Below are 22,098 nucleotides of genomic sequence, written 5' to 3'. Positions count from 1 at the left end.
ATGGGATTTGCAGTACCTTCACTCACTTCCAGAGACCACTGTGAGTCCCACGGATGATGGATCAGGTTCAAACTTGGTACACAGACTCGCCATGACTCACTTTACATCCTGGTGTGCTTTGGTGTCAGACGGACCATGGATGATGGGAATTGCAGTACCTTCACTCACTTCCAGAGACCACTGTGACCCCCACAAATGATGGATCTGGACCAAACTTGGTACACAGACTCCCCATGAACCACTTTACATCCTGGTGTGGTTTGGGGGAGGATGGACTATGGATGATGGGAATTGCAGTACTTTCACTCAGTTCCAGAGACCACTGCAACCCCCACAAATGATGGACCTCGACCAAACTTGGCACACAGACCCAACGTGGCCAACTGTGGATACTGGCAGGGTTGACCAAAGACTTTTGGGAGTTGTAGTCCATCCACATCCTTATGCATTTTCTAATGGGAGCTTTCATAAAAACAACAACAGGAAAACTTATAGCATAATAATCGATATTGACTCACATCCAAAAATGAACAAGGCCCCTTTCAAATAACCCAGGCAAGGCTAGACAGCTAAGCTAGGGATATAATTTAATACAATATAATAATAATAAAAATTATAATAATATAATATAATAATAAAAAATTATAATACTATAATATAACATAATAATAATGAAATATAATATAATATAATAATGGAAAATATAATAAAAATATAATAATTAAAAGTAATATAATAATAAAATTATAATAATATAATATAAAAATAATGGAAAATATAATAATAATATAATAATTAAAAGTAATATGATATAATAATATAATAATACAATAATATAATATAATGATGATGAAAAGTAATATAATATAATATAAATATAATATAAAAATAATAATATTATAATAATTGAAAATATAATAATAATTAAAAGTAATATGATATAATAATAATAATATAATATAATAATAATGGAAAATATAATAATAATAATAATTAAAAGCAGTATCATATAATAATTTATAATAATATAATAATATAAAAATAATATAATGATGAAAAGTAATATAATATAATATAAATATAATATAATAATGGAAAATATAATAATAATAATAATAATAATATAATGTAATAATAGTAAAATTATAGTAATATAATAATAAAAATAAAAATACAATAATAATAATAATAATAATGGAAAATATAATAATAATATAGTAATAATAAAAAGTAATATGATATAATAACTTATAATAATACAATAATATAATATAATAATGATGATGAAAAGTAATATAATATAATATAAATATAATAATAATGGAAAATATAATAATAAGAATCATAATATAATGCAATAATAGTAAATTATAGTAATATAATAATAAAAATAACACAATATAATAATAATGAAAAATAATATGATATAATAATATAAATATGATATAATAATAATATACAATAATAAAAATCATTATATAATATAATATAATCATAGTAAATATTATAGTAATATAATAATAAAAATAAGACAATATAATAATGAAAAATAATATGATATAATAATAAAAAATTATAATACTATAATAATAATAATAATTTCTCCCGCATTCAGCCTTTGCAAAAACTGAGCCTGTCAATCAAAGTGGCCTCCTATTCAAGGGCAGGCAGGAAGTTATAATAATAAAATAATAGAATATAATAATGATGATAAAAGTAATATAATATAAATATAATGTAATAATAATAATGGAAAATATAATAATACGAATCATAATAATATAATATAATCATAGAAAAATTATAGTAATATAATAAAAATAACACAATATAATAATAATGAAAAATAATGATATATAATAAAAATAATAATACTATAATAATAATTATAATATAATATAATAATGGAAAATATAATAATAATATAATAATAATTAAAAGTAATATGATATAATAACTTATAATAGTACAATAATATAATATAATAATGATGATGAAAAGTAATATAATATAAATATAATATAATAATAATGGAAATATAATAATAAAAATCATAATAATATAATGTAATAATAGTAAAATTATAGTAATATAATAATAAAAAATAACACAATATAATAATAATGAAACATAACATGATATAATAATAAAAATAATAATACTATAATAATAATAATATAATATAATATAATAATAATGGAAAATATAATAATAATATAGTAATGATATAATAACTTATAATAATACAATAATATAAAACATAATAATAATAATAAATAATAATGATGAAAACTAATATAATATAATATAAATATAATAATGGAAAATATAATAATAAGAATCATAATAATATTATATAATCATAGTAAAAATTATAGTAATATAATAATAAAAATAACACAATATAATAATGAAAAATAATATAATAATAAGAATCATAATAATATTATGTAATATAATAGTAAAATTATAGTAATATCATAATAAAAATAATATAATAATAAAAATTATAATACTATAATAATAATAATAATAATAATAATAATAATAATAATAATATATTAAGAGGTGGAGACCCTTTCTCTTCCTTCCTTCTTTTCTCTCTCTTTCTTCCTTTGCAAAAACCAAGCCTGTCAATCAAAGGGGCCTCCTATTCAAGGGCAGGCAGGAAGGGGGTGTGACCAGGCCTGTCAATCACCTGTGGCAAAAGGAGGCCGGGTCAAGAGGTCAAACTCCAGAAGGAATAAATGAAGGAAGGAATGAATGAAGATGAACCTCCCCCTCATTGCCATTCACTTTATTGTATTTGGGATGTTAGGTCATATCACTTTAGTTTGGTCCAGATCCGTCATTGGTTCAGTGCTCTCTGGATAAGGGTGAACTACAACTCCCAGATTCCCAGGTCAATCACTCCCAAACCCTGCCCGTATTTGCAGTTGGCCATGTTGGGTCTGTGTACCAAGTTTGGACCTGATCCGTCATTCGTAGGGGTCACAGTGGTCTCTGGAAGTGAGTGAAAGTACTGCAAATCCCATCATCCATGGTCCACCCTCCCCCAAACTGCACCAGGATGTAAAGTGGATCACAGGGGGTCTATTTCCTAAGTTTGGTCCAGATCCATCATTCGTGGGGGTCGCAGTGGTCTCTGGAAGTGAGTGAAGGTACTGCAAATCCCATCATCCATGGTCCATCCTCCCCCAAACTTCACCAGGTCATAATGTGGATTGTGTTGGGTCTGTGTGCCAAGTGTGGTCCAGGTCTATCATTCGTGGTGGTCACAGTGGCCTCTGGAAGTGTTTGAATGTACTGCAAATCCCATCATCTGTGATCCATCCTCCCCCAAAATGCACCAGGACATAAAGCAGATCACAGGGGGTCTATTTCCCAAGTTTGGTCCAGATCCATCATTCGTGGTGGTCCCAGTGGTCTTTGGAAGTGAGTGAAGGTACTGCAAATCCCATCATCCATGGTCCATCCCAAACCACACCAGGATGTAAAGTGGGTCATGGGGAGTCTGTGTGCCAAGTTTGGTCCAGGTCTGTCGTTCATGGAGGTCACAGTGGCCTCTGGAAGTGAATGAAGGTACTGCAATTCCCATCATCCATGGTCCATCTTCCACCAAACTTCACCAGGATGTAAAGTGAGTCATGGGGAGTCTGTGTGCCAAGTTTGGTCCAGATCCATCATTCGTGGGGGTCGCAGTGGTCTCTGGAAGTGAGTGAAGGTACTGCAAATCCCATCATCCATGGTCCATCCCAAACCACACCAGGATGTAAAGTGGGACATGGGGAGTCTGTGTGCCAAGTTTGGTCCAGATCCGTCTTCCGTGAGGGTCACAGTAGTCTTTGGAAGTGAGTGAAGGTACTGCAAATCCCATCATCTGTTGTCCATCCCCCCCAAACCACACCGGGATGTGAAGTGGGTCATGGGGAGTCTGTGTTCCAAGTTTGGACCTGATCCGTCTTCCATGGAGGTCACAGTAGTCTTTGGAAGTGAGTGAAGGTACTGCAAATCCCATCATCTGTTGCTCATCCCCCCCCCCCCAAACCACACCAGGATGTAAAGTGGGTCATGGAGAGTCTGTGTTCCAAGTTTGGGCCTGGTCCGTCTTCCGTGGGGATCACAGTGGTCTTTGGAAGTGAGTGAAGGTACTGCAATTCCCATCATCCATAGTCCATCCCCCACCCAAACCACACCAGGATGTAAAGTGGGTCATGGGGAGTCTGTGTTCCAAGTTTGGACCTGATCCGTCTTCCATGGAGGTCACAGTAGTCTTTGGAAGTGAGTGAAGGTACTGCAATTCCCATCATCCATAGTCCATCCTCCCCCAAACCACACCAGGATGTAAAGTGGGTCATGGGGAGTCTGTGTTCCAAGTTTGGTCCAGATCCGTCTTCCGTGGGGGTCACAGTAGTCTTTGGAAGTGAGTGAAGGTACTGCAATTCCCATCATCCATACTCCATCCCCCCCACCAAACCACACCAGGAAGTAAAGTGGGTCATGGGGAGTCTGTGTACCAAGTTTGGTACAGATCCGTCTTCCGTGGGGGTCACAGTAGCCTTTGGAATTGAGTGAAGGTACTGCAATTCCCATCATCCATAGTCCATCCCCCCCAAACCACACCAGGATGTAAAGAGGGTCATAGGGAGTCTGTGTACCAAGTTTGGACCTGATCCGTCATTCGTGGTGGTCACAGTGGTCTCTGGAAGTGAGTGAAGGTACTGCAAATCCCATCATCCATGGCAAGTTTCCTTCAGATCCATCATTGGATGGGTTCCCAGTGCTCTCTGGATGTAAGTAAAGTCCTTTAAATCAATATCAGGGTCCCTGTGTGCCAGGTTTGGTCCAGATCCGTCATTGGTGGGGTTCAGAGTGTTCACAGATTCCATAGGTGGACTATAACTCCCAGTGTTAAAGGTCAATCACCCCCAAAATCCACCAGTGTTCCCAGTTGGTCATGTTGGGTCCGGGTGCCAAGTGTGGTCCAGATCCGTCATCAGATGGGTTCAGTTTTCTCTGAATACGGGTGAACTCCTGGATGTCTATGGCAATCACCCCTAAACCCCAATTTATATTTATAATATTTATTATTAAATGAATATAGTTGGCGCTCAGCTGCAAGCCCTGGCAGTCGCGGGCTCCTTGGGTGTGTGTATGGCTTGTGACTGCCAGGGCTTGCAGCTGAGTGCCAAGAGCCTAGTAAGATACGCTCCGGGCTACACTCGGCGCTCAGCACTCAACTGCAAGCCCTGGCGGTTGTGGACTCTTTGAATTTGTGTGTGTGGCCTGCAGGCCCGAAGAGCCCGCAACTGCCAGGGCTTGCAGCTGAACACCGAGCGTCAAGTGCTTAGTAAAACACTCTCTGAGCTCCATTCTGTGCTCAGCACTCAGCTGCAAGCCCTGGCAGTTGTGGACTCTTTTGAGTGTGTGTATGGCCTGCAGGCCCCAAGAATCGACAACTGCCAGGGCTTGCAGCTGAGCGCAGAGAGCCAAGTGCCTAGTAAGAGATGCTCTGCTCTGCGCTTGGTGCTCAGCTGCAAGCCCTGGCAGTTGTGGACTCTAGTAAGTGATGCTCTGAGCTCTGCTCTGCGCTCGGCGCTCAGCTGCAAGCCCTGGCAGCATGGGCTCTTTGGGTGTGTATGGCTTGTGACTGCCAGGGCTTGCAGCTGAGCGCCAAGTGCCTAGTAAGAGATGCTCTGAGCTCTGCTCTGTGCTTGGCGCTCAGCTGCAAGCCCTGGCAGTCGCGGGCTCTTTGGGTGTGTGTATGGCTTGTGACTGCCAGGGCTTGCAGCTGAGTGCCAAGTGCCTAGTAAGAGATGCTCTGAGCTCTGCTTTGCGCTTGGCGCTCAGCTGCAAGCCCTGGCAGTCACGGGCTCTTTTGGAGTGTGTATGGCTTGTGACTGCCAGGGTTTGCAGCTGAGCGCCAAGAGCCTAGTAAGATATGCTCCAGGCTCCACTGCGCTCGGCAGTCAGCTGCAAGCCCTGGCAGTTGTGGACTCTAGTAAGTGATGCTCTGAGCTCTGCTCTGCGCTTGGTGCTCAGCTCCAAGCCCTGGCAGTTGTGGGCTCTTTGGGTGTGTGTATGGCTTGTGACTGCCAGGGCTTGCAGCTGAGTGCCAAGTGCCTAGTAAGAGATGCTCTGAGCTCTGCTCTGCACTCGGCAGTCAGCTGCAAGCCCTGGTAGTTGTGGACTCTAGTAAGTGATGCTCTGAGCTCTGCTCTGCGCTCAGTGCTCATCTCCAAGCCCTGGCAGTTGTGGGCTCTTTGGGTGTGTGTATGGCTCGTGACTGCCAGGGCTTGCAGCTGAGTGCCAAGAGCCTAGTAGGATATGCTCCGGGCTCCACTCTGCGCTTGGTGCTCAGCTCCAAGCCCTGGCGGTTGTGGACTCTTTGAGTTTGTGTGTATGGCTTGCAGGTCCAAAGAGCCCGCAACTGCCAGGGCTTGCAGCTGAGCGCCAATTGCTTAGTAAAAGGTGCTCTTCACTTTGGTCAGCACTCAGCTGCAAGCCCTGGCAGTTGTGGACTCTTTGAGTTTGTGTGTGTATAGCTTGCAGACCCAAAGATTCCACAACTGCCAGGGCTTGCAGCTGAGCGCCGAGTGATAAGTGCCTAGTAAAACACTCTCTGAGCTCCACTCTGCGCTCAGCACTCAGCTGCAAGCCCTGGCAGTCACGGGCTTTTTTGAGTTTGTGTGTGTGGCCGGCAAGCCCAAAGAGCCCGCAACTGCCAGGGTTTGCAGCTGAGCACCAATTGCTTAGTAAATATTTTTCCAGAATATTTTCAGAATATTTTCGGAATAGTTTTCAATATTTTTAGAGTATTATGAGAATATATTTTTCAATATTTTTCCAGAATATTTTCGGAATAGTTTTCAATATTTTTGAATATGGTCCGAATATATTTTTCAATATTTTTCCAGAATATTTTCGGAATAGTTTTCAATATTTTTGAATATGGTCAGAATATATTTTTCAAGAATATTTTTAGGAAATTTTCAGAATAGTTTTCAATATTTATGAATATTTTCAGAATATATTTTTCAATATTTTTCCAGAATATTTTCAGAATATTTTCGGAATAGTTTTCAATATTTTTGAATATGGTCCGAATATATTTTTCAATATTTTTCCAGAATATTTTCAGAATAGTTTTCAATATTTTTGAATATGGTCCGAATATATTTTTCAATATTTTTCCAGAATATTTTCGGAATAGTTTTCAATATTTTTGAATATGGTCAGAATATATTTTTCAAGAATATTTTTAGGAAATTTTCAGAATAGTTTTCAATATTTATGAATATTTTCAGAATATATTTTTCAATATTTTTCCAGAATATTTTCAGAATATTTTCGGAATAGTTTTCAATATTTTTGAATATTTTCAGATTTTTTTTTCCAATATTATTTCCAGTTACTTGTTGGCTCCAAGGATGATGGGACTTGCAATACCTTCACTCACTTCTTCAGATCACTGCGACTTCCACCAATGATCAATCATTACCAAACTTGGCACACCGAACCCCTGTGACCTACTCTACACCCCGGTGCAGTTTGGAGCAGTTATGGACCATGGACGATGGGACTTGCAGTACCTTCACTCACTTCCTGAGACCATTGTGACCCCCACCAATGACTGATTGAGGCCAAACTTGGCACATAGGGCCCCCATGACCCACTATACACCCTGGTGAGGTTTGGAGCAGGATGGACCATGGACGATGGGACTTGCAGTACCTTCACTCACTTCCTGAGACCATTGTGACCCCCACCAATGACTGATTGAGACCAAATTTGGCACATAGAGCCTCCATGACCCACTATACAACCTGGTGAGGTTTGGCGGAAGATGGACCATGGATGATGGGACTTGCAGTACCTTCACTCACTTCCTGAGACCATTGTGACCCCCACCAATGACTGATTGAGGCCAAACTTGGCACATAGGGCCCCCATGACCCACTATACACCCCGGTGCAGTTTGGAGCAGGATGGACCATGGACGATGGGACTTGCAGTACCCTCACTCACTTCCTGAGACCATTGTGACCCCCACCAATGACTGATTGAGACCAAACTTGGCACATAGAGCCCCCATGACCCACTATACAACCTGGTGAGGTTTGGCGGAAGATGGACCATGGATGATGGGACTTGCAGTACCTTCACTCACTTCCTGAGACCATTGTGACCCCCACCAATGACTGATTGAGACCAAACTTGGCACATAGAGCCCCCATGACCCACTCTACATCCTGGTGAGGTTTGGAGGAAGATGGACCATGGACGATGGGACTTGCAGTACCTTCACTCACTTCCTGAGACCATTGTGACCCCCACCAATGACTGATTGAGACCAAACTTGGCACATAGGTCCCCCATGACCCACTCTACATCCTGGTGAGGTTTGGAGCAGGATGGACCATGGAGGATGGGACTTGCAGTACCTTCACTCACTTCCTGAGACCATTGTGACCCCCAGCAATGACTGATTGAGACCAAACTTGGCACATAGAGCCCCCATGACCCACTCTACATCCTGGTGAGGTTTGGAGCAGGATGGACCATGGATGATGGGACTTATAGTATCTTCACTCACTTCCTGAGACCATTGTGACCCCCACCAATGACTGATTGAGACCAAACTTGGCACATAGAGCCCCCATGACCCACTCTACATCCTGGTGAGGTTTGGAGGAAGATGGACCATGGATGATGGGACTTGCAGTACCCTCACTCACTTCCTGAGACCATTGTGACCCCCACCAATGACTGATTGAGACCAAACTTGGCACATAGAGCCCCCATGACCCACTATACAACCTGGTGAGGTTTGGAGCACCATGGACCATGGATGATGGGACTTATAGTATCTTCACTCACTTCCTGAGACCATTGTGACCCCCACCAATGACTGATTGAGACCAAACTTGGCACATAGAGCCCCCATGACCCACTCTACACCCTGGTGAGGTTTGGAGGAAGATGGACCATGGACGATGGGACTTGCAGTACCTTCACTCACTTCCTGAGACCATTGTGACCCCCACCAATGACTGATTGAGACCAAACTTGGCACATAGGTCCCCCATGACCCACTCTACATCCTGGTGAGGTTTGGAGCAGGATGGACCATGGACGATGGGACTTGCAGTACCTTCACTCACTTCCTGAGACCATTGTGACCCCCACGAATGACGGACAGGGACCAAACTTGGCACACAGACTCCCCATGACCCACTATACAACCTTCGTGAAGTTTGGAGGAGGATGGATCATGGATGATGGGACTTATAGTATCTTCACGCACTTCCTGAGACCACTGTGACCCCCACCAATGACTGATTGAGACCAAACTTGGCACATAGAGCCCCGATGACCTACTCTACACCCTGGTGCAGTTTGGAGGAGGATGGACCATGGACGATGGGACTTGCAGTACCTTCACTCACTTCCTGAGACCATTGTGACCCCCAGCAATGACTGATTGAGGCCAAACTTGGCACATAGAGCCCCCATGACCCACTCTACACCTTCATGAGGTTCGGAGGAGGATGGACCATGGATGATGGGACTTATAGTATCTTCACTCACTTCCTGAGACCATTGTGACCCCCAGCAATGTCTGATTGAGACCAAACTTGGCACATAGAGCCTCCATGACCTACTCTACACCCCGGTGCAGTTTGGAGCAGTTATGGACCATGGACGATGGGACTTGCAGTACACTCACTCACTTCCTGAGACCATTGTGACCCCCACGAATGACGGACAGGGACCAAACTTGGCACACAGACTCCCCATGACCCACTATACAACCTGGTGAGGTTTGACGGAAGATGGACCATGGACGATGGGACTTGCAGTACCTTCACTCACTTCCTGAGACCATTGTGACCCCCACCAATGACTGATTGAGACCAAACTTGGCACATCGAACCCCCATGACCCACTCCACAGATCTGTCATCTGTATATTATCTATCCTATATTCTATATCGTCTCTCCAGGGATTGCTCTTATATAATGAAGAAGACATTGAAAAGATTAAAAAAAAAATTCAAATCTTCTTTTAATTTTATTATTCCTGGGCAGATTGCAAACGGGACACATTTGCATCTAATTTGCATACTGCGAATTGGCAAGGAATTAAGTCGACAGAAGGCCCCTTTCGCTATTATTATTTTTAAATATATATATATATATATATATATATATACACACACACAAAAAAAAATTAAAAAAAACATTTGCAGAATGGAAATAATATGGAAAAAATATTCTGAAAATATTCAAAAATATTGAAAAGTATGCCGAAAATATCCCAAAAATATTTTGCTTATATATTATATGAAATACATACTTTAAAAAAAAAACATTTGCAGAATGGAAATAATATGGAAAAATATTCTGAAAATATTCAAAAATATTGAAAAGTATGCCAAAAATATCCCAAAAATATTTGCTTGTATATTATATGAAATACATACTTTAAAAAAAAACATTTGCAGAATGGAAATAATATGGGAAAAATATTCTGAAAATATTCAAAAATATTGAAAAGTATGTCAAAAATATCCCAAAAATATTTGCTTATATATTATATGAAATACATACTTAAAAAAAAAAAAACATTTGCAGAATGGAAATAATATGGAAAAAAAGGTTCTGAAAATATTCAAAAATATTGAAAAGTATGCCAAAAATATCCCAAAAATATTTGCTTATATATTATATGAAATACATACTTTAAAAAAAAAACATTTGCAGAATGGAAATAATATGGAAAAATATTCTGAAAATATTCAAAAATATTGAAAAGTATGCCAAAAATATCCCAAAAATATTTACTTATAAATTATATGAAATACATACTTTAAAAAAAAACATTTGCAGAATGGAAATAATATGGAAAAAAAGGTTCTGAAAATATTCAAAAATATTGAAAAGTATGCCAAAAATATCCCAAAAATATTTGCTTTTATATTATATGAAATACATACTTTAAAAAAAAACATTTGCAGAATGGAAATAATATGGGAAAAATATTCTGAAAATATTCAAAAATATTGAAAAGTATGCCAAAGATATTCCAAAAATATTCTGAAAATATTTGCATATGTAAAGTGGGTCATGGGTGTTCCGTGTGCCAAGTTTGGTCCAGTTCCGTCATTCGTGGGCATCGCAAAGGCGAATTGGATTAAGGTACTGCAAATCCCATCATCCGTGGTCTGTCCTCCACCAAACTGCACAAGGACCATTGGGTCTGTGTGCCAAGTTTGGTCAAGGTTTGTCATTCGTGTGGGTTGCGTTGGTCCCTGGAAGTGAGTGAAGGTACTTCAAGTCCCATCATCCATGGCCCATCTTCCCCCAAACTGCACCAGGACATAAAGCGGGCTCGATTGGGTCTGTGCGCCAAGTTTGGTCCTGATCCATCATTTGTGATGGTCACAGGGATCTTTGGAAGAGATTGAAAGTACTGCAAATACCATCATCCATTATCCGTTCTCCCCCAAACTGCACCAGGACGTAGAGAGGGTCATGGGGACTCTGTGCACCAAGTTTCATCCCAATCTGTCATTCGTGGGGGTCACAGTGGTCTCTGGAAGTGAGTGAAGGTACTGCAAGTCCCATCATCCAGGGTCCGTTTTCCACGAAAATGTACCCAGACTCAGAGAGGGCCATGTGGGCTCTGTGCACCAAGTTTGGTCCTGATCCGTCATTCGTGGTGGTCGCAGTGATCTTTGGAAGCGATTGAAAGTACTGCAAATCCCATCATCCGTGATCCGTTTCCCCCCAAACCACACCAGGGTGTAGAGAGGGTCATGGGGAGTATGTGTGCCAAGTTTCGTCTCGATCCGTCATTCATTGTGGTCACAGTGGTCTCTGGAAGTGAGTGAAAGTACTGCATATCCCATCATCCGTGATCCGTCCTCCCCAAACCACACCAGGGTGTAGAGAGGGTCATGGGGACTCTGTGCACCAAGTTTGGTCCCGATCTGTCATTGGTGGGGGTCACAGTGGTCTCTGGAAGTGATTGAAAGTACTGCAAGTCCCATAATCCGTGATCCTCTTTCCACGAAAATGCACCCAGACGTAGAGAGGGCCATGTGGGCTCTACGCACCAAGTTTCATCCCAATCCGTCATTCGTGGTGGTCACAGGGGTCCTTGGAAGCGATTGAAAGTACTGCATATCCCATCATCCGTAATCCGTTTTCCCCGAAACCACACCAGGGTGTAGAGAGGGTCATGGGGAGTATGTGTGCCAAGTTTCGTCCCAATCCGTCATTCATTGTGGTCACAGTGGTCTCTGGAAGTGAGCGAAGGTACTGCAAGTCCCATCATCCGTGATCCGTTTTCCCCCAAACCACACCAGGGTGTAGAGAGGGTCATGGGGAGTCTGTGTGCCAAGTTTCGTCCCAATCCGTCATTCATTGTGGTCACAGTGGTCTCTGGAAGTGAGTGAAGGTACTGCAAGTCCCATCATCCGTGATCCGTTTTCCCCCAAACCACACCAGGGTGTAGAGAGGGTCATGGGGAGTATGTGTGCCAAGTTTCGTCCCGATCCGTCATTCATTGTGGTCACAGTGGTCTCTGGAAGTGAGTGAAGGTACTGCAAGTCCCATCATCCGTGATCCGTTTTCCCCCAAACCACACCAGGGTGTAGAGAGGGTCATGGGGAGTCTGTGTGCCAAGTTTCGTCCCGATCCGTCATTCATTGTGGTCACAGTGGTCTCTGGAAGTGAGTGAAGGTACTGCAAGTCCCATCATCCGTGATCCGTTTTCCCCCAAACCACACCAGGGTGTAGAGAGGGTCATGGGGAGTCTGTGTGCCAAGTTTCGTCCCGATCCGTCATTCATTGTGGTCACAGTGGTCTCTGGAAGTGAGTGAAGGTACTGCAAGTCCCATCATCCGTGATCCGTTTTCCCCCAAACCACACCAGGGTGTAGAGAGGGTCATGGGGAGTATGTGTGCCAAGTTTCGTCCCGATCCGTCATTCATTGTGGTCACAGTGGTCTCTGGAAGTGAGTGAAGGTACTGCAAGTCCCATCATCCGTGATCCGTTTTCCCCCAAACCACACCAGGGTGTAGAGAGGGTCATGGGGAGTATGTGTGCCAAGTTTCGTCCCGATCCGTCATTCATTGTGGTCACAGTGGTCTCTGGAAGTGAGTGAAGGTACTGCAAGTCCCATCATCCAAGGTCCGTTTTCCACGAAAATGTACCCAGACGTAGAGAGGGCCATGTGGGCTCTACGCACCAAGTTTCATCCCAATCCGTCATTCATTGTGGTCACAGTGGTCTCTGGAAGTGAGTGAAGGTACTGCAAATCCCATCATCCGTGATCCGTTTTCCCCGAAACCACACCAGGGTGTAGAGAGGGTCATGGGGAGTCTGTGTGCCAAGTTTCGTCCCAATCCGTCATTCATTGTGGTCACAGCGGTCTCTGGAAGCGATTGAAAGTACTGCAAATCCCATCATCCGTGATCCATCTTCCCCGAAAATGCAGAGTGTCACGTGGGCTCCGTTAAATCTGCCACATGCAAACCTCCCTCATGAATAATTCATGAGCGGCCTCTTCCCGCTCCTCATTAGCATTCCCGCCTGCCTCTTGATTGACAGCCGGGAAGGGAAGGCAGGTCAAGGGTCACATCTTGGGCTCCTTTCAGCCGTGACGGGGTCAAAATTCAAAGGTCGGCATTCTTGACCTCGTTCCTATCCAATCCGAGGGAATCATTTCGAAATCTTCGTTTAGTAAATTAAATTATATCGTTATATTATATTATTACTATTATTCCGTGATATTGTATTATTTTATATTGTTTTATAATTATTTATTATTATTTTATTAGTATATTATATTATTACTATTATTCCGTGATATTATTTTATATTGTTTTATAATTATTTATTATTATTTTATTAGTATATTATATTATTACTATTATTCCGTGATATTATTTCATATTGTTTTATAATTATTTATTACTATTTTATTAGTATGTTATATTATTACTATTATTCCGTGATATTATTTTATATTGTTTTATAATTATTTATTACTATTTTATTAGGATGTTATATTATTACTCTTATTCTGTGATATTATTTTATATTGTTTTATAATTATTTATTATTATTTTATTAGTATATTATATTATTACTATTATTCCTATTTTATTAGGATGTTATATTATTACTATTATTCCGTGATATTATTTTATATTGTTTTATAATTATTTATTACTATTTTATTAGGATGTTATATTATTACTCTTATTCCGTGATATTATTTTATATTGTTTTATAATTATTTATTATTATTTTATTAGTATATTATATTATTACTATTATTCCGTGATATTATTTCATATTGTTTTATAATTATTTATTATTATTTTATTAGTATATTATATTATTACTATTATTCCGTGATATTATATTATTGTATTATTTCTTTACTAAATCTTCGTTTAGTAAATCAAATTATATCGTTATATTATATTATTACTATTATTCCGTGATATTATATTATTATATTGTATTATTTTATATTGTTTTATAATTATTTATTATTATTTTATTAGTATTACTGTTTTATATTATTAATTATTATATTATTTTAGTATATTATTATGTTAGTATACTATTATTTTTATATTTGTATATTATACTTGTTATCATACCATATATTATTACTTTTAATATATTATTATGTTAGTATACTATTATTTTTATATTTTTATATTATTATTATCATACCATATATTATTCCATATTATATGATATATATTTATTAATTTTAGATTATTTTTAGTATATTATTATGTTAGTATACTATTATTTTTATATTTGTATATTATACTTATCATTCCATATATTATTACTTTTAATATATTATTATGTTAGTATACTATTATTTTTATATTTTTATATTATTATTATCATACCATATATTATTCCATATTATATGATATATATTTATTAATTTTAGATTAATATTATTATTATATATGATATTATTATCATATGATATGATTTGGTCCAGTGGTTTTGTTGTTTACTCCATAGATATAGCAATATAATAATACAATGTATTAATAATATTATATAAAATAATGTAAAATAATAATAATAATAAGAAAGTACAAGAAAGTACAAGAAAACCGCACTACAAACTAGAGCAGAATCAGTGCAAGAAAACCGCACTACAAACTAGAGCAGAATCAGTACAAGAAAACCGCACTACAAACTAGAGCAGAATCAGTGCAAGAAAACCGCACTACAAACTAGAGCAGAATCAGTGCAAGAAAACCGCACTACGAACTAGAGCAGAATCAGTACAAGAAAACCGCACTACAAACTAGAGCAGAATCAGTACAAGAAAACCGCACTACAAACTAGAGCAGAATCAGTGCAAGAAAACCGCACTACAAACTAGAGCAGAATCAGTGCAAGAAAACCGCACTACAAACTAGAGCAGAATCAGTACAAGAAAACCGCACTACAAACTAGAGCAGAATCAGTACAAGAAAACCGCACTACAAACTAGAGCAGAATCAGTACAAGAAAACCGCACTACAAACTAGAGCAGAATCAGTACAAGAAAACCGCACTACAAACTAGAGCAGAATCAGTACAAGAAAACCGCACTACAAACTAGAGCAGAATCAGTGCAAGAAAACCGCACTACAAACTAGAGCAGAATCAGTACAAGAAAACCGCACTACAAACTAGAGCAGAATCAGTGCAAGAAAACCGCACTACAAACTAGAGCAGAATCAGTACAAGAAAACCGCACTACAAACTAGAGCAGAATCAGTACAAGAAAACCGCACTACAAACTAAGCAGAATCAGTGCAAGAAAACCGCACTACAAACTAGAGCAGAATCAGTACAAGAAAACCGCACTACAAACTAGAGCAGAATCAGTACAAGAAAACCGCACTACAAACTAGAGCAGAATCAGTGCAAGAAAACCGCACTACAAACTAGAGCAGAATCAGTGCAAGAAAACCGCACTACAAACTAGAGCAGAATCAGTGCAAGAAAACCGCACTACAAACTAGAGCAGAATCAGTGCAAGAAAACCGCACTACAAACTAGAGCAGAATCAGTACAAGAAAACCGCACTACAAACTAGAGCAGAATCAGTGCAAGAAAACCGCACTACAAACTAGAGCAGAATCAGTACAAGAAAACCGCACTACAAACTAGAGCAGAATCAGTGCAAGAAAACCGCACTACAAACTAGAGCAGAATCAGTACAAGAAAACCGCACTACAAACTAGAGCAGAATCAGTACAAGAAAACCGCACTACAAACTAAGCAGAATCAGTACAAGAAAACCGCACTACAAACTAGAGCAGAATCAGTACAAGAAAACCGCACTACAAACTAGAGCAGAATCAGTGCAAGAAAACCGCACTACAAACTAGAGCAGAATCAGTGCAAGAAAACCGCACTACAAACTAGAGCAGAATCAGTGCAAGAAAACCGCACTACAAACTAGAGCAGAATCAGTGCAAGAAAACCGCACTACAAACTAGAGCAGAATCAGTACAAGAAAACCGCACTACAAACTAGAGCAGAATCAGTGCAAGAAAACCGCACTACAAACTAGAGCAGAATCAGTACAAGAAAACCGCACTACAAACTAGAGCAGAATCAGTACAAGAAAACCGCACTACAAACTAGAGCAGAATCAGTACAAGAAAACCGCACTACAAACTAGAGCAGAATCAGTGCAAGAAAACCGCACTACAAACTAGAGCAGAATCAGTACAAGAAAACCGCACTACAAACTAGAGCAGAATCAGTGCAAGAAAACCACACTACAAACTAGAGCAGAATCAGGACAAGAAAACCGCACTACAAACTAGAGCAGAATCAGGACAAGAAAACCGCACTACAAACTAGAGCAGAATCAGGACAAGAAAACCGCACTACAAACTAGAGCAGAATCAGTACAAGAAAACCGCACTACAAACTAGAGCAGAACCAGTACAAGAAAACCGCACTACAAACTAGAGCAGAACCAGTACAAGAAAACCGCACTGCAAACTAGAGCAGAATCAGTACAAGAAAACCACACTGCAAACTAGAGCAGAATCAGGACAAGAAAACCGCACTACAAACTAGAGCAGAATCAGTGCAAGAAAACCACACTGCAAACTAGAGCAGAATCAGTACAAGAAAACCACACTGCAAACTAGAGCAGAATCAGGACAAGAAAACCGCACTACAAACTAGAGCAGAATCAGTGCAAGAAAACCGCACTACAAACTAGAGCAGAATCAGTACAAGAAAACCGCACTGCAAACTAGAGCAGAATCAGGACAAGAAAACCGCACTACAAACTAGAGCAGAATCAGTGCAAGAAAACCGCACTACAAACTAGAGCAGAACCAGTACAAGAAAACCGCACTGCAAACTAGAGCAGAATCAGTACAAGAAAACCACACTGCAAACTAGAGCAGAATCAGGACAAGAAAACCGCACTACAAACTAGAGCAGAATCAGTGCAAGAAAACCACACTGCAAACTAGAGCAGAATCAGTACAAGAAAACCACACTGCAAACTAGAGCAGAATCAGGACAAGAAAACCGCACTACAAACTAGAGCAGAATCAGTGCAAGAAAACCGCACTACAAACTAGAGCAGAATCAGTACAAGAAAACCGCACTGCAAACTAGAGCAGAATCAGGACAAGAAAACCGCACTACAAACTAGAGCAGAATCAGTGCAAGAAAACCGCACTACAAACTAGAGCAGAACCAGTACAAGAAAACCGCACTGCAAACTAGAGCAGAATCACTACAAGAAAACCACACTGCAAACTAGAGCAGAATCAGGACAAGAAAACCGCACTACAAACTAGAGCAGAATCAGTGCAAGAAAACCGCACTGCAAACTAGAGCAGAATCAGTACAAGAAAACCACACTGCAAACTAGAGCAGAATCAGGACAAGAAAACCGCACTACAAACTAGAGCAGAATCAGTGCAAGAAAACCGCACTACAAACTAGAGCAGAACCAGTACAAGAAAACCGCACTGCAAACTAGAGCAGAATCAGTACAAGAAAACCACACTGCAAACTAGAGCAGAATCAGGACAAGAAAACCGCACTACAAACTAGAGCAGAATCAGTGCAAGAAAACCGCACTACAAACTAGAGCAGAACCAGTACAAGAAAACCGCACTGCAAACTAGAGCAGAATCAGTACAAGAAAACCACACTGCAAACTAGAGCAGAATCAGGACAAGAAAACCGCACTACAAACTAGAGCAGAATCAGTGCAAGAAAACCACACTGCAAACTAGAGCAGAATCAGTACAAGAAAACCACACTGCAAACTAGAGCAGAATCAGGACAAGAAAACCGCACTACAAACTAGAGCAGAATCAGTGCAAGAAAACCGCACTACAAACTAGAGCAGAATCAGTACAAGAAAACCGCACTGCAAACTAGAGCAGAATCAGGACAAGAAAACCGCACTACAAACTAGAGCAGAATCAGTACAAGAAAACCGCACTACAAACTAGAGCAGAATCAGTACAAGAAAACCGCACTACAAACTAGAGCAGAATCAGTGCAAGAAAACCGCACTACGAACTAGAGCAGAATCAGTGCAAGAAAACCGCACTACAAACTAGAGCAGAATCAGTACAAGAAAACCGCACTGCAAACTAGAGCAGAATCAGTGCAAGAAAACCGCACTACAAACTAGAGCAGAATCAGTACAAGAAAACCGCACTGCAAACTAGAGCAGAATCAGTGCAAGAAAACCGCACTACAAACTAGAGCAGAATCAGTGCAAGAAAACCGCACTGCAAACTAGAGCAGAATCAGTACAAGAAAACCGCACTACAAACTAGAGCAGAATCAGTACAAGAAAACCGCACTACGAACTAGAGCAGAATCAGTACAAGAAAACCGCACTACAAACTAGAGCAGAATCAGTACAAGAAAACCGCACTACAAACTAGAGCAGAATCAGTGCAAGAAAACCGCACTACGAACTAGAGCAGAATCAGTACAAGAAAACCGCACTACAAACTAGAGCAGAATCAGGACAAGAAAACCGCACTACAAACTAGAGCAGAATCAGTACAAGAAAACCGCACTACAAACTAGAGCAGAATCAGTACAAGAAAACCGCACTACAAACTAGAGCAGAATCAGTACAAGAAAACCGCACTACAAACTAGAGCAGAATCAGTACAAGAAAACCGCACTACAAACTAGAGCAGAATCAGTACAAGAAAACCGCACTACGAACTAGAGCAGAATCAGTACAAGAAAACCGCACTACAAACTAGAGCTGACAGCTGGCAGAACAAAACATTGCATGGAAATATCCTTGACAAAATTGAAGGAAAAGCTGATAAGGAGAAGACCTGGCTCTGGCTCACGGATGGGACCCTGAAGAAGGAGACAGAAGGCCTGATCCTTGCAGCCCAGAAGCAAGCCATCAGGACAAAGGCCATTAAGGCCAAGATCGAAAAATCAGCTGATGACCCAAAATGCAGACTGTGCAAGGAAGCTGACGAAACCATGGATCATATCCTCAGCTGCTGTAAGAAAATCGCACAGACAGACTACAAACAGAGGCACAACTATGTGGCCCAAAGGATTCATTGGAACTTATGCCTCAAGTACCAAAGAATTGGTGGGATCACAAACCTGCAAAAGTATTGGAAAATGAACACGCAAAGATACTGTGGGACTTCCGAATCCAGACTGACAAAGTCCTGGAACACAACACACCAGACATCACAGTTGTGGAAAAGAACAAGGTTTGGATCATTGATGTCGCCATCCCAGGTGACAGTCGCATTGACGAAAAACAACACGAAAAACTCAGCTGCGATCAGGACTTCAAGACTGAACTTCAGAGACTCTGGCAGAAACCAGTGCAGGTGGTCCCAGTGGTGATGGGCACACTGGGTGCCATGCCAAAAGATCTCAGCCGGCATTTGGAAACAATAGACATTGACAAAATCACCATCTGCCAACTGCAAAAGGCCACCCGACTGGGATCTGCACACATAATCCGAAAATACATCACACAGTCCCAGACACTTGGGAAGAGTTCGACTTGTGGTTTTGTGACACGAAATCCAGCATGTCTATCTTGTTTGCTGTGACATAATAATAATAATAATAATAATAATAATAATAATAATAATAATAATAATAATAATAATAATAATAATAATACATCACACAGTCCTAGACACTTGGGAAGTGTTCGACTTGTGGTTTTGTGACACGAAATCCAGCATATCTATCTTGTTTGCTGTGTCATAATAATAATAATAATAATAATAATAATAATAATAATAATAATAATAATAATAATAATACATCACACAGTCCTAGACACTTGGGAAGTGTTCGACTTGTGGTTTTGTGACACGAAATCCAGCATGTCTATCTTGTTTGCTGTGTCATAATAATAATAATAATAATAATAATAATAATAATAATAATAATAATAATAATAATAATAATACATCACACAGTCCTAGACACTTGGGAAGAGTTCGACTTGTGGTTTTGTGACACGAAATCCAGCATATCTATCTTGTTTGCTGTGTCATAATAATAATAATAATAATAATAATAATAATAATAATAATAATAATAATAATAATAATAATACATCACACAGTCCTAGACACTTGGGAAGAGTTCGACTTGTGGTTTTGTGACACGAAATCCAGCATATCTATCTTGTTTGCTGTGTCATAATAATAATAATAATAATAATAATAATAATAATAATAATAATAATAATAATAATAATACATCACACAGTCCTAGACACTTGGGAAGAGTTCGACTTGTGGTTTTGTGACACGAAATCCAGCATATCTATCTTGTTTGCTGTGTCATAATAATAATAATAATAATAATAATAATAATAATAATAATAATAATAATACATCACACAGTCCTAGACACTTGGGAAGTGTTCGACTTGTGGTTTTGTGACACGAAATCCAGCATGTCTATCTAGTTTGCTGTGTCATAATAATAATAATAATAATAATAATAATAATAATAATAATAATAATAATAATAATAATAATACATCACACAGTCCTAGACACTTGGGAAGTGTTCGACTTGTGGTTTTGTGACACGAAATCCAGCATATCTATCTTGTTTGCTGTGTCATAATAATAATAATAATAATAATAATAATAATAATAATAATAATAATAATAATACATCACACAGTCCTAGACACTTGGGAAGAGTTCGACTTGTGATTTTGTGACACGAAATCCAGCATGTCTATCTTGTTTGCTGTGTCATAATAATAATAATAATAATAATAATAATAATAATAATAATAATAATAATAATAATAATACATCACACAGTCCTAGACACTTGGGAAGTGTTCGACTTGTGGTTTTGTGACACGAAATCCAGCATATCTATCTTGTTTGCTGTGTCATAATAATAATAATAATAATAATAATAATAATAATAATAATAATAATAATAATAATAATACATCACACAGTCCCAGACACTTGGGAAGAGTTCGACTTGTGGTTTTGTGACACGAAATCCAGCATGTCTATCTTGTTTGCTGTGTCATAATAATAATAATAATAATAATAATAATAATAATAATAATAATAATAATAATAATACATCACACAGTCCTAGACACTTGGGAAGTGTTCGACTTGTGGTTTTGTGACACGAAATCCAGCATGTCTATCTTGTTTGCTGTGTCATAATAATAATAATAATAATAATAATAATAATAATAATAATAATAATAATAATAATAATACATCACACAGTCCTAGACACTTGGGAAGAGTTCGACTTGTGGTTTTGTGACACGAAATCCAGCATATCTATCTTGTTTGCTGTGTCATAATAATAATAATAATAATAATAATAATAATAATAATAATAATAATAATAATAATAATAATACATCACACAGTCCTAGACACTTGGGAAGTGTTCGACTTGTGGTTTTGTGACACGAAATCCAGCATATCTATCTTGTTTGCTGTGTCATAATAATAATAATAATAATAATAATAATAATAATAATAATAAT

This window comes from Anolis carolinensis, unplaced genomic scaffold (genome assembly GCF_035594765.1).
Source record: "Anolis carolinensis isolate JA03-04 unplaced genomic scaffold, rAnoCar3.1.pri scaffold_24, whole genome shotgun sequence".
NCBI classification, from domain to species: Eukaryota; Metazoa; Chordata; class Lepidosauria; order Squamata; family Dactyloidae; genus Anolis; species Anolis carolinensis.
The sequence above is the reverse complement of the archived record's forward strand: the minus strand, read 5'-3'. Positions refer to the sequence as shown.